This window comes from Leptopilina heterotoma, unplaced genomic scaffold, assembly GCF_015476425.1.
Source record: "Leptopilina heterotoma isolate Lh14 unplaced genomic scaffold, ASM1547642v1 Lhet_227, whole genome shotgun sequence".
Taxonomy (NCBI): Eukaryota; Metazoa; Arthropoda; class Insecta; order Hymenoptera; family Figitidae; genus Leptopilina; species Leptopilina heterotoma.
Window position 1 is genome coordinate 879,784 of NW_025110945.1, and position 10,409 is coordinate 890,192.

Genomic DNA, 10,409 nt, shown 5'->3' on the forward strand with positions numbered 1-10,409 from the left:
ATAAAACAATATTTATAGAATATTAAAGAGATTTGTTTACTCTAAATCACAATTATTTTTATTTTTTTTATTGGTTAAGAATTCAGTGATTTTTTCGCAACTGGAGTTTACACATCATTAAAATACGCCCTAAAATACTAGTAATTTTTATAGTTTTAAATCTAAAAATGCTATTTCTTTATACAAATTTAACATAAATGCAACTTTTTAACATAATAATATAAATTGAAAGCAAAATCGAACTAAAAACAACTTTGAAATAATTTATAATATTTGTTCTAAATACAAAATATTTAATACTATGCGAAAATGCTTGGTATAATATCGTTTTATTATTGCCTCAGTAATATAACATTTGATTCAAATAATTTTTTTAATGTAGGGTTAACAATTGATATTGTGTTTTTACGCCTAATACCCGTGATATTTGAAGTTATTTAATATTATTACACAAAATAAATATCACTTACCTCCAAACATTATTACAATCCTTGCCAATTAATCTTTTGATTTCTATTCATTAGAGTCCACTTACTCCTTGATAGTTTTCATCTTACTTGTCACCCACCACACAAGCACAAAATTGTTTTTTTTATATTTTTATTACATAAATTTTGTTTAAATCAAATTTTATTCGACACTTTCAAAAAATGAGTGCAAACTTTGTCGTAGTTGACGAAAAACTAACTGCAATATGAGTTTTCCCAGATAGCACAACAATTTGCCACAAGTTTGCAGCAAGTTTGCATTGCAAACTTTGAAAATTTGCATGGCAAGTTTGCAGCAAACTTGCGGCAAGTTGTGAAATGTCCGCCTTGTGGCAAGTTTGCATGCAAACTTGCTACAAGTTTTCACAGAAAACTTGCAGAAAAGTTGTAACAAACTTGCTGAAAACTTTCTGAAAACTTTAAAAACTTTCTAAAAACTTTAAAAATTTTCAAAAAAATTTTTTTGTACTCAAAATGTACATATTTTGTTACATGTTGCCTTCCCCCTTGGGGAAGGTGACAAAATGTAGTGCGCAGCTCTATATAGCATATAAAACTACTGCGCAGACATTTTAATTTACTTTGCCATGCAAGTTTTCTGCAAGTTTGCATGCAAACTTGCCACAAGGCGGACATTTCACAACTTGCCGCAAGTTTGCTGCAAACTTGCCATGCAAATTTTCGAAGTTTGCAATGCAAACTTGCTGCAAACTTGTGGCAAATTGTTGTGCTATCTGGGTTAGGCCATGTGATAGTTGTGTTTTTACTATAGTAAATTTTTGGGTGGGAAATTTGGAAATCCCAAAACTATATTTTGTGTATATTTATTCATATATACCTCTTCATATCCACTAAGATCCACTTAGCTCCACTAAGCTAAACATCTTTAAAGACTTACTTTTGGATTGCTAGTAATTTTTTGTCCCATTTTTATGATTGCCTACATTTTTATGGTCTGTTTCCGGAAACGAAAAAGGATATTTTTGGGACAAAGGAGATTCGAAAATCAATTTTTTAGGTTCAAACGAAGTTGGTGAGGAAGAAAGTAGTGTATGTTAGGGTTAAAGGAAGGTTAGTAAGGTTGACTATTTCAGAATCATAAAATTAAGAAGTTCTTTTGAGGTTCATAAGGTTTCTTTTAGGGTTGGAAATGTACAATCGAGGGTTGATTAAAGGTTAAAGTAATGCCATAAGGGTCAAACAATCGTTAAAAGGTTTGAATCAGTTTTAAACTAGGTTTTTATGGGCCAATGTAAGTTGAAAATTTCATCTCGGGAACACATGAAAATGTAAACTCTAGTTCCAAATAAAAAAATAGTGGGGAAAGTATTAAAAAAATATTTTTACACTAATTTATTAATGAAAATTGGAAAATAACACAAGAAAACTTACTATTTGAGATAAACTTTCTAATGGAAGAAATAAAAATAAGATTAAAATAGACTTTGTGTGAAATAGACCATATTAAACTTCATGATTTATCTGTGTGGAGAATCGAGAAAAGTGCACTTTTGGGTCATTTCCAATTAAGTCATAACTTTCGTTTAAAATAAAAAAAAAATTTCGATTAAAATATTAATAAAAAACATGCTGAATATTAATTATCAAAAAGTTTGAAGCAGATTAGAAAATAATTATTAAAGTTATTAAATAGAGAACAGTGGGGAAGCAAAAGTGCCCACTGAGTGAAGAATCACCCATTTATGCTAATAGCAAATATTGTTTGATGGTTTTATTGAATAAAAAGAAATAATAATTCTTTTTTTTAAATTGCAAAAATGAATTCGTCTATAATACAGATTTAAGTATATATATGTTACCGACAAAACCCGAAGACCAGGCATTTTGCGAAATGCCTAAGATTTTAGGAAATACCCGAATTTTTTGCATTTACTAAATTCTGACTCGCAAATATAATTATAATTGTTATCAAAATTGGTAAAAAAAATTAGTCACTATAAAAAGTAATGATGAATTAATATTTACCTATATGCTGTATAATCTGTTTATTATACCATGACGTGTCCCAACTTAAAATATCTACTTATCAGAACTGCAATAATTCGAGTTTTCTTTTAAACAAATTTTGATCACAAGAAATTAGTATTTGAAGAAATATTTATTAAGGGCATGTCCAAGTTGTGAAATGTAAACAAACCGAAAGGTAAACAAACCAAACACAAAAATCGCACTTTTGTAATAGCCATTTCTCCCACAAAAATTAATATTTTTTCACATTCTTTACAAAAATGGAAAATTAGAGTTTCAAAATGTCCAAAAAAATCATTTTTGGCTATGAGCAATAAAAGGCAATTAGTAAAATAACTAATTAAAATTACCTGTAAAGTAGCATTTTTGACGCGTCGCGAAAAATAAACTGCTTGAATATCAACCGCACTGACGATGAAGAAGTCTCATGTCAGCGATTGGACCTTCAACATGTGGAAAGGGAAATTTTTCCCTTTCCTCCTTGAAATTACAAGAAAAAGGGTAAAAACTTCTTCATCGTCCGTGCGGTTGATATAGTCAAACACTTTAATTTTTCGCGACGTAAACTCTTTTGCTCTCTGCACGTGCGCAGGCCGTACCAAGGTCGCAATGATATCACCATGCGAAAATGCACATTTTGTTTTCGACTGTAACTTTGTTGTTTTCTCATGTTTTCAGCTATGCTAGGTATAGTTACCAAATTCAATACTTTAGTTTACCATTTCCATAAAGAAAATGTGAATTTATATTTATTTATGCAAATGAGATGGTCGAAAAAATGCTTCACTATAGACCGAATAGAGAAGCATTTTTTCGACCATCTCATTTGCATAAATAAATATAAATTCATATTTTCTTTATGGAAATGGTTAACTAAAGTATTGAGTTTGGTAACTATACCTAGCATAGCTGAAAGCATGAGAAAACAACAAAGTTATAGTCGAAAACAAAATGTGCATTTTCGCATGGTGATATCATTGCGACCTTGGTACAGCCTGCGCACGCGCAGCGAGCAACAGAGTTCCCGTCGCGAAAAATTAAACTGTTTGACTATATCAACCGCACGGACGATGAAGAAGTTTTTACCCTTTCTCTTGTAATTTCAAGGAGAAAAGGGAAAAATTTCCCTTTCCACATGTTGAAGGTCCAATCGCTGACATGAGACTTCTTCATCGTCAGTGCGGTTGATATACTCAAGCAGTTTATTTTTCGCGACGCGTCAAAAATGCTATTTTACAGGTAATTTTAATTAGTTAATTTACTAATTGCTTTTTATTTCTTATAGTCAAAAATGATTTTATTGGACACTTTGACACTCTAATTTTCCATTTTTGTAAAGAATGTGAAAAAATATTAATTTTTGTAAGAGAAACGTCTGTTTCAAAAGTGCGATTTTAGTGCTTGGTTTGTTTAACTTTTGGTTTGTTTACATTTTACACCTTGGACATGCCCTTAATGTTATTTTTTATTACATATTTCAAATATTCAAGAAAAAACAAATAATTTTTCCTGTGTGGTTAAATAAAAAACCTATTAATAAAGACGGAATAAAAATGGAAAAAATTATGATCGTACCCTTATTCAATACAGATCTGTTTTGTAAAATAAGAAACCGGTGACATATCTGCGCAGAAAAGGCGCAGGCGTGCTCCGTTCACAAACAATTCTGTAATCATAACGGATCAGAACTGTAATTCTGATTTCATAAAGTAAAAAATAAAAATTATTTTCTTCGCATTTACTCACACATTTGTACTATTTTGGCATACAACCACGTTCAAATTTTGTTCACATTCTCACTTCACACATACATTTCAATTTCGCTCGCTTATATACACGGAAAAAAAAAGTTCACGAATCTCTCGTGAACTAGTATATCACTTTTGGATGGGACACAAAATTCTTGAAAATCAACAAACACAGTTCGTCAAAATTTCATCAACTCCTTCACTAGAAACATAGTTCGGTTTCTGAACTTTTCGTCAAAGTTAACGAAAAATTCGTGAACTTTTAAAAAATGCTAAAAACAAGAAAAAATAATTTCCAGACACTACTTTTTTATAGTATTTCACTTTATTTGATAACTTGACGCCTATTACGCACCCAACTACACAGAATACACAATTTTATCGCCATTAAAATTCGTAATTCGCTTCACGGGCTTCGAACCTAGTACCTATTCACTATAACACTCGTTCTAACAACTAACCGCCACGGCTAAATCTAGATACACTGTCCTTCGACAAACGAAACGATTAGCTTTGTCTGCTGTAAAACTCAGGACCGTGCAAAGTAGAAAAAGTCCCTTATCGTAACTTTTAATTCATTTTATGAATTATTTGTTTCACAAAGGAAATTAGCAAACAAAAATATTCACTAAGTAATAAAAAACACTGATTCTAAATAATGACTTTCATCAAAGAATTTTCCCGAATGTAAACACCGATGACACCGACTGAATGATGAATGCTTGATCAGCCATATTTGATGCGCATTACGAACTGCGCATACTACTGACACTCGTGAGTTCACGATTTTTTCGTGAACTTGTACCTCTACTTTTGACGAACTACTCTTCATTAACAGTTCATCAAAAATTCATTAACTTTGTTTCAGTTTTTCGTTGACGTTCGCCATTTCTAATCAAAAGTGAATGAAAATTTTGAAATTTTGTGTCCCATCCAAAAGTGATATACTAGTTCACGAGAGATTCGTGAACTTTTTTTTTCCGTGTACATATATTCCTAACACTAACCTAAACTAACGCAGTACAAACATAAACGCACTATACTATTACATTCGCTATATTAAGTATATTCCGAACTGCTCTTATATACTAACTTCTCAAATTCTTTTGCTCTTGAGAGAAACGTAATACATAATAAGAAGTTTATCAATTTGATAAACTTTAACTTTAAAAATTAATTAAAGCTTTTAAAAAATCAATTATGATCAGGGTCAATTTTATATATGACAAGAAAATAGTAATTTACTAATATTCTTAAAATTAGTTACTTTATTCTATAATAATAATAATTTGAATTTACACAAATTTTTTAATTATCTTTAATAAAACTATTAATTCTTATATATATTTCGAAAATTTTTCTATTTATTTGTAATTATTAGAGTTTTAATTTCTTTTATTTCACAGTATTTTAACATTTAAATCTATATCTTTGAAATTAATAATTTATTGTCAATAAAAAATTAATAATTTAAAGAAATTAAATATTAATAATTTATGTTTATTTGAATTATTTATATGCACACGTAAACACACCACAAAGGCACCACATTTAACAACGCTACAAGTCAGTTCTGTAATCGCTTACCATTCGAACCTTTACTATAAGAACGGAACTTAAATTCGGAAGCAAAGTACAGTAGGCTTCGTGACATGTTACAGATGCGTTCTGTAATTTAAGCAGATCTATTTTGAAAAGTAGTAGAACTGCTCTGTAGCTGTAACAAAAGTGGTCTAAAATGGTCGTTTCGTCCGAGCAGTACAGAAAAGTTTTGTAACCGCTACAAATAAAATTTTCTCCGTGTATAACAGAAAAAAGCGTTTTAAAAGTGCCCTCTACTTCTGAAAACGTTAAATTTAAAAAAATCATAACTTCCATAATTTTTATCAAATAAAAAAACTGGTATTTACTTATTTTTCATATAGTATTCGTAAAAAATTGTTTTAATAAAAAAAATGTTTAATAAAAATTTCACGGAGAATATAAAAGATATTAAAAAAAGATAAAAAGCTTTTCGTAGAAAAACGTGGGGTCAGAATGACCCCATGTGCTCTTTGAGGGTTAATTTTATATTTTTAAAATTATACACAAATAATGAAAAAATTCCTACGAAGCTATGGGATCGAACTCGCCGGATACCTTGAGCTTAAAGCATTGCGCCTTAAAGCAACTGATGTAAGCCGTTGAAGGCAGTCCAGTACAGTCAACTCTCGATAAGACAAAGCGCGATAACTCCAATTTTTTGGTAAGTCAAAGTAATTCTTGGGCCCCGTTCATTCCTTATAAGCATTATTAACATTTGATAACTCAAAGTTTTTTCGGTCTCCCTTCGAGTTTGTCTTATCGAGAGTTGACTGTATATGTTATTGGTGTAATAGGCCCAAAGTCATTAGTGAAATATTACTGATTATTTAACGCGTATACGCTTTTTAAAATTAGTGGTAAATATCACATAAATATTCAATGGATTTTTTTGTATCATCAATCATCAAGTGTGAACTTCGCTTTTAACTCTTCCCATCAACACCAGTTTTTTAAAAAGCTGAAATAAATTTCAAAAACTTCCCGAGACAAAATTTTCAGCCTACTTTCAACATGCTTTGAATCTACAATTCTTTACCCTCTAAAAATCTTATGATATTCATTAGAAACCGACTTATTATAGATATTTGCTCCTAACGAAGCTACAATCAGGCTAAATTTTGTCACTTTCGTACAGTTTTTCCTATTTTCTGGTGTTGTAAGGTTTCCTTAAGGTAGCGTCTGGAGTGTTTCCATATTTATGGCCTATTTTATTGCCAAGCAGGATTAAATGAAAGAAAATGACATTTTTCAGATTTATGAATTTTTTATTTGTTACTTTTACAATTATAGTTTTTACATTTTAAATTAAAGTAAACTTTAAACGTTACAACAAACATTATTATTAAGTTTCTCACTTAATTCGAATTTTTTTATATTATTGCTCTTTTTTCTTTTTGTATTTTATATATATTTTGTTGGAATCTTTTTTATTCATGATGTTGATATAATCGGCCCTTGTCAGCTTTACATCATCCAGTTAACAATCTTCTTGTCCATTCTAAACAATAAATAAAATAGATTAATATTGCATAGAAATATTGCCAATATTTTTGCAAATGTTATATTCGACTTAAAGCAATAAAGCATGGCGACATTGTAGTGTCGATGCTCGAAAATATTCAGGTAATATTGTCATTCAATACAGCGGTAATTTTTATTGTGATGATCTGGAGACAACGTTGAAATAATTTATAATATTTGTTCTAAATACAAAATATTTAATACTATGCGAAAATGCTTGGTATAATATCGTTTCAATATTGCCTCAGTAATGTAACATTTGATTCAAATAATTTTTTTAATGTACACTGTTAGAAAATTCTGTTGTGATTTTACAGCAAAAGTACAAGAAACAATTATCCATCAAAATAATATTGTAATTTTACTTCACTAAAGTTCTGTAAATTTACAGTATACCATGTATTTCAATAATATTCCCTACTATTAATTCGGAAATTCTATCATTTGAATATTTACATAAAAAATCAAAACTGTTTATATTGTTTTCTGATATGTTATAATAAAAGTAAATTAACTAAAAAAAAAGTTTTATTAACATTTTATTATCATTATTACGGAAATGCGACGCCACGATTTGAACCCTTAGTCGTATATAGTGTTGTCTATCTTGTATGGAGCCATCAACCTTGGGAGCTGCGCCTAGACGCGCTCGACCAAGGGAGGCTATGAAAGTCTCTTGCAAAGTATTATGTATATATTGTCCCGACGCGAAATAGTCATTATAATAATCAAATTATTTATTATATGAATGTTGAATGACTTTTCTTCGATCGACAGTTAAAAATGAATTAATTTAATGTAATAATCGCAAATTAATAAGGAATAAAATATTATCTTTTTGTCAAATTATAAAAATTAATGTTATATTTATTAAAATTATACATCTCCGAACTAAAGTAAAGTTAAATTAAAATTTTGCATAAGACAAAAAATAAAAATAAACTAAATTTGTTACAGTATCAAATATAAGAAACATGTGTACCATACTCTATTCTTCTTTTCAGTCCAAAATTATTCACTAATACTAAAATGCAATATAATTAAAAAATAGTTTTTATTGAAACTATTTTTAAGCTTAAAAAATGATTCAGCTATACTTTTAGGACTTAAAATCATATTCTTAAGGTTAAAATTCAGTCAATGCTATAGTTATAATGTAAAAAACCTCAGCTAAAATCACAAAATGAATATCTGTAAAATTCTTTGAGTTTTATACTGTGATTTCGCAAACAATTTACTGTAAATAAAAAGTACAATTTTTTTTTGCTGTGAATTATTCAAATACAATGAAATTTTGCTGTATTTGTAAGGTTTTACTGTAAAAATTACAACATTTTTGTGAATTTACTACATTTATGTGTTATTACAGCAAAAACTGTAAATTCACAGTATGTTTGTACTGTAAAGTTGCTGTAAAATTACAGAAATTTCTAACAGTGTAGGGTTAACAATGGATATTGTGTTTTTACGCCTAATACCTGTGATATTTGAAGTTATTTAATATTATTACACAAAATAAATATCACTTACCTCCAAACATTACAATTCTTGCTAATTAACCTTTTGATTTCGGTTCATTAGGGTCCACCTACTCCTTGATATTTTACTTTTGTCACCCGCCACAACACAAGCACAAAATTGTTTTTTTTATTTTTATTACATAAATTTTGTTTAAATCAAATTTTATTCGACGCTTTTAAAAAATGAGTGCAAACTTTGTCGTAGTTGACGAAAAACTAACTGCAATATGAGTTTTAGGCCATGTGATAGTTGTGTTTTTACTATAGTAAATTTTTGGGTGGGAAATTTGTAAATCCCAAAACTATATTTTGTGTATATATTTATTCATATATACCTCTTCATATCCACTAAGATCCACTAAGCTCTACTAAGCTAAACATCTTTAAACACTTACTTTAGGATTGCTAGTAATTTTTTGTCCCATTTTTATGATTGCCTACACTTTTATGGTCTGTTTCCGGAAACGAAAAAGGATATTTTTGGGACAAAGGAGATTCGAAAATCAATTTTTTAGGTTCAAACGAAGTCGGTGAGCAAGAAAGTATAGTGTATGTTAGGGTTAAAGGAAGGTTAGTAAGGTTGACTATTTCAGAATCATAAAATTAAGAAGTTCTTTTGAGGTTCATAAGGTTCCTTTTAGGGTTGGAAATGTACAATCGAAGGTTGATTAAAGGTTAAAGTAATGCCATAAGGGTCAAACAATCGTTAAAAGGTTTGAATCAGTTTTAAACTAGGTTTTTATGGGCCAATGTAAGTTGAAAATTTCATCTCGGGTTACCCTAACAGTATAACGGATATTCAAGGATATCCTACTGACGTCCTAGTCACATCGGGAAATTTGGATATCCCTAGGATGTCCTTAAGATATCTTAGGACATCCCTGCTGGGACATCCTATACAGATATAATAGTTTCCGGATAGCCTTAGGACATTCGTATAGAATATCCTGAATATCCAGATGCTGTTAGGGTATAGAATATTGCTTATAATACATATTTTCAATATTATAGTTTTGTCTTTATGTCCAAACATTATTACTTTTATTTTACGTTATGTTTTTAGTGTAAAAATTTCATCGAAATGTTGTGTGCAGAACAACTTAAAAATAAAAATTCTAATAAAAACTATAATATTATAGATACAACATCTAAACAATTAAAAAGTTGTGTGTTATACCTACTTTATTTTTCATTCTCAGTATCACTTATCCTTATATTCCATTGTTTTCTGTAATTGGTTGTGCGCGTCACGTCATGAAATATCAAAATTTATTGCATTGTTAATACAATAATAAATCAAACATTTCTTATCTACACATTTCTTGACGTCATAAAATATCAAATGTCTTAGAAAGTATAATGTTTTACAAATGTACTACTAGAAAATTTTTCGAAAAGTTTTAAGATTTTCTCTCTCTGTATAATATTATAATCTCAAACAGATGGGTCATGACCGTAAGGGTCTTTAAGATTGTATTTTGCTATAAAAGCGGACAACTTCTTCCTCATCAACATAAAATCTATAGGCAAAAGGTTTTGCGTTCCATAAAAATTTTTCT

The 10,409-nt window shown here is 29.3% G+C and overlaps 1 long non-coding RNA gene across 1 annotated transcript; it reads left to right on the plus strand.

Moving 5' to 3' along the window:
• Positions 1–317: 317 nt before the first annotated feature.
• On the plus strand, positions 318–8,877 carry LOC122502318. Its single transcript, XR_006301627.1, has 3 exons — positions 318–378; positions 1,556–1,559; positions 8,773–8,877. It is a non-coding gene; the product is annotated as an uncharacterized LOC122502318 (long non-coding RNA).
• Positions 8,878–10,409: the final 1,532 nt, after the last annotated feature.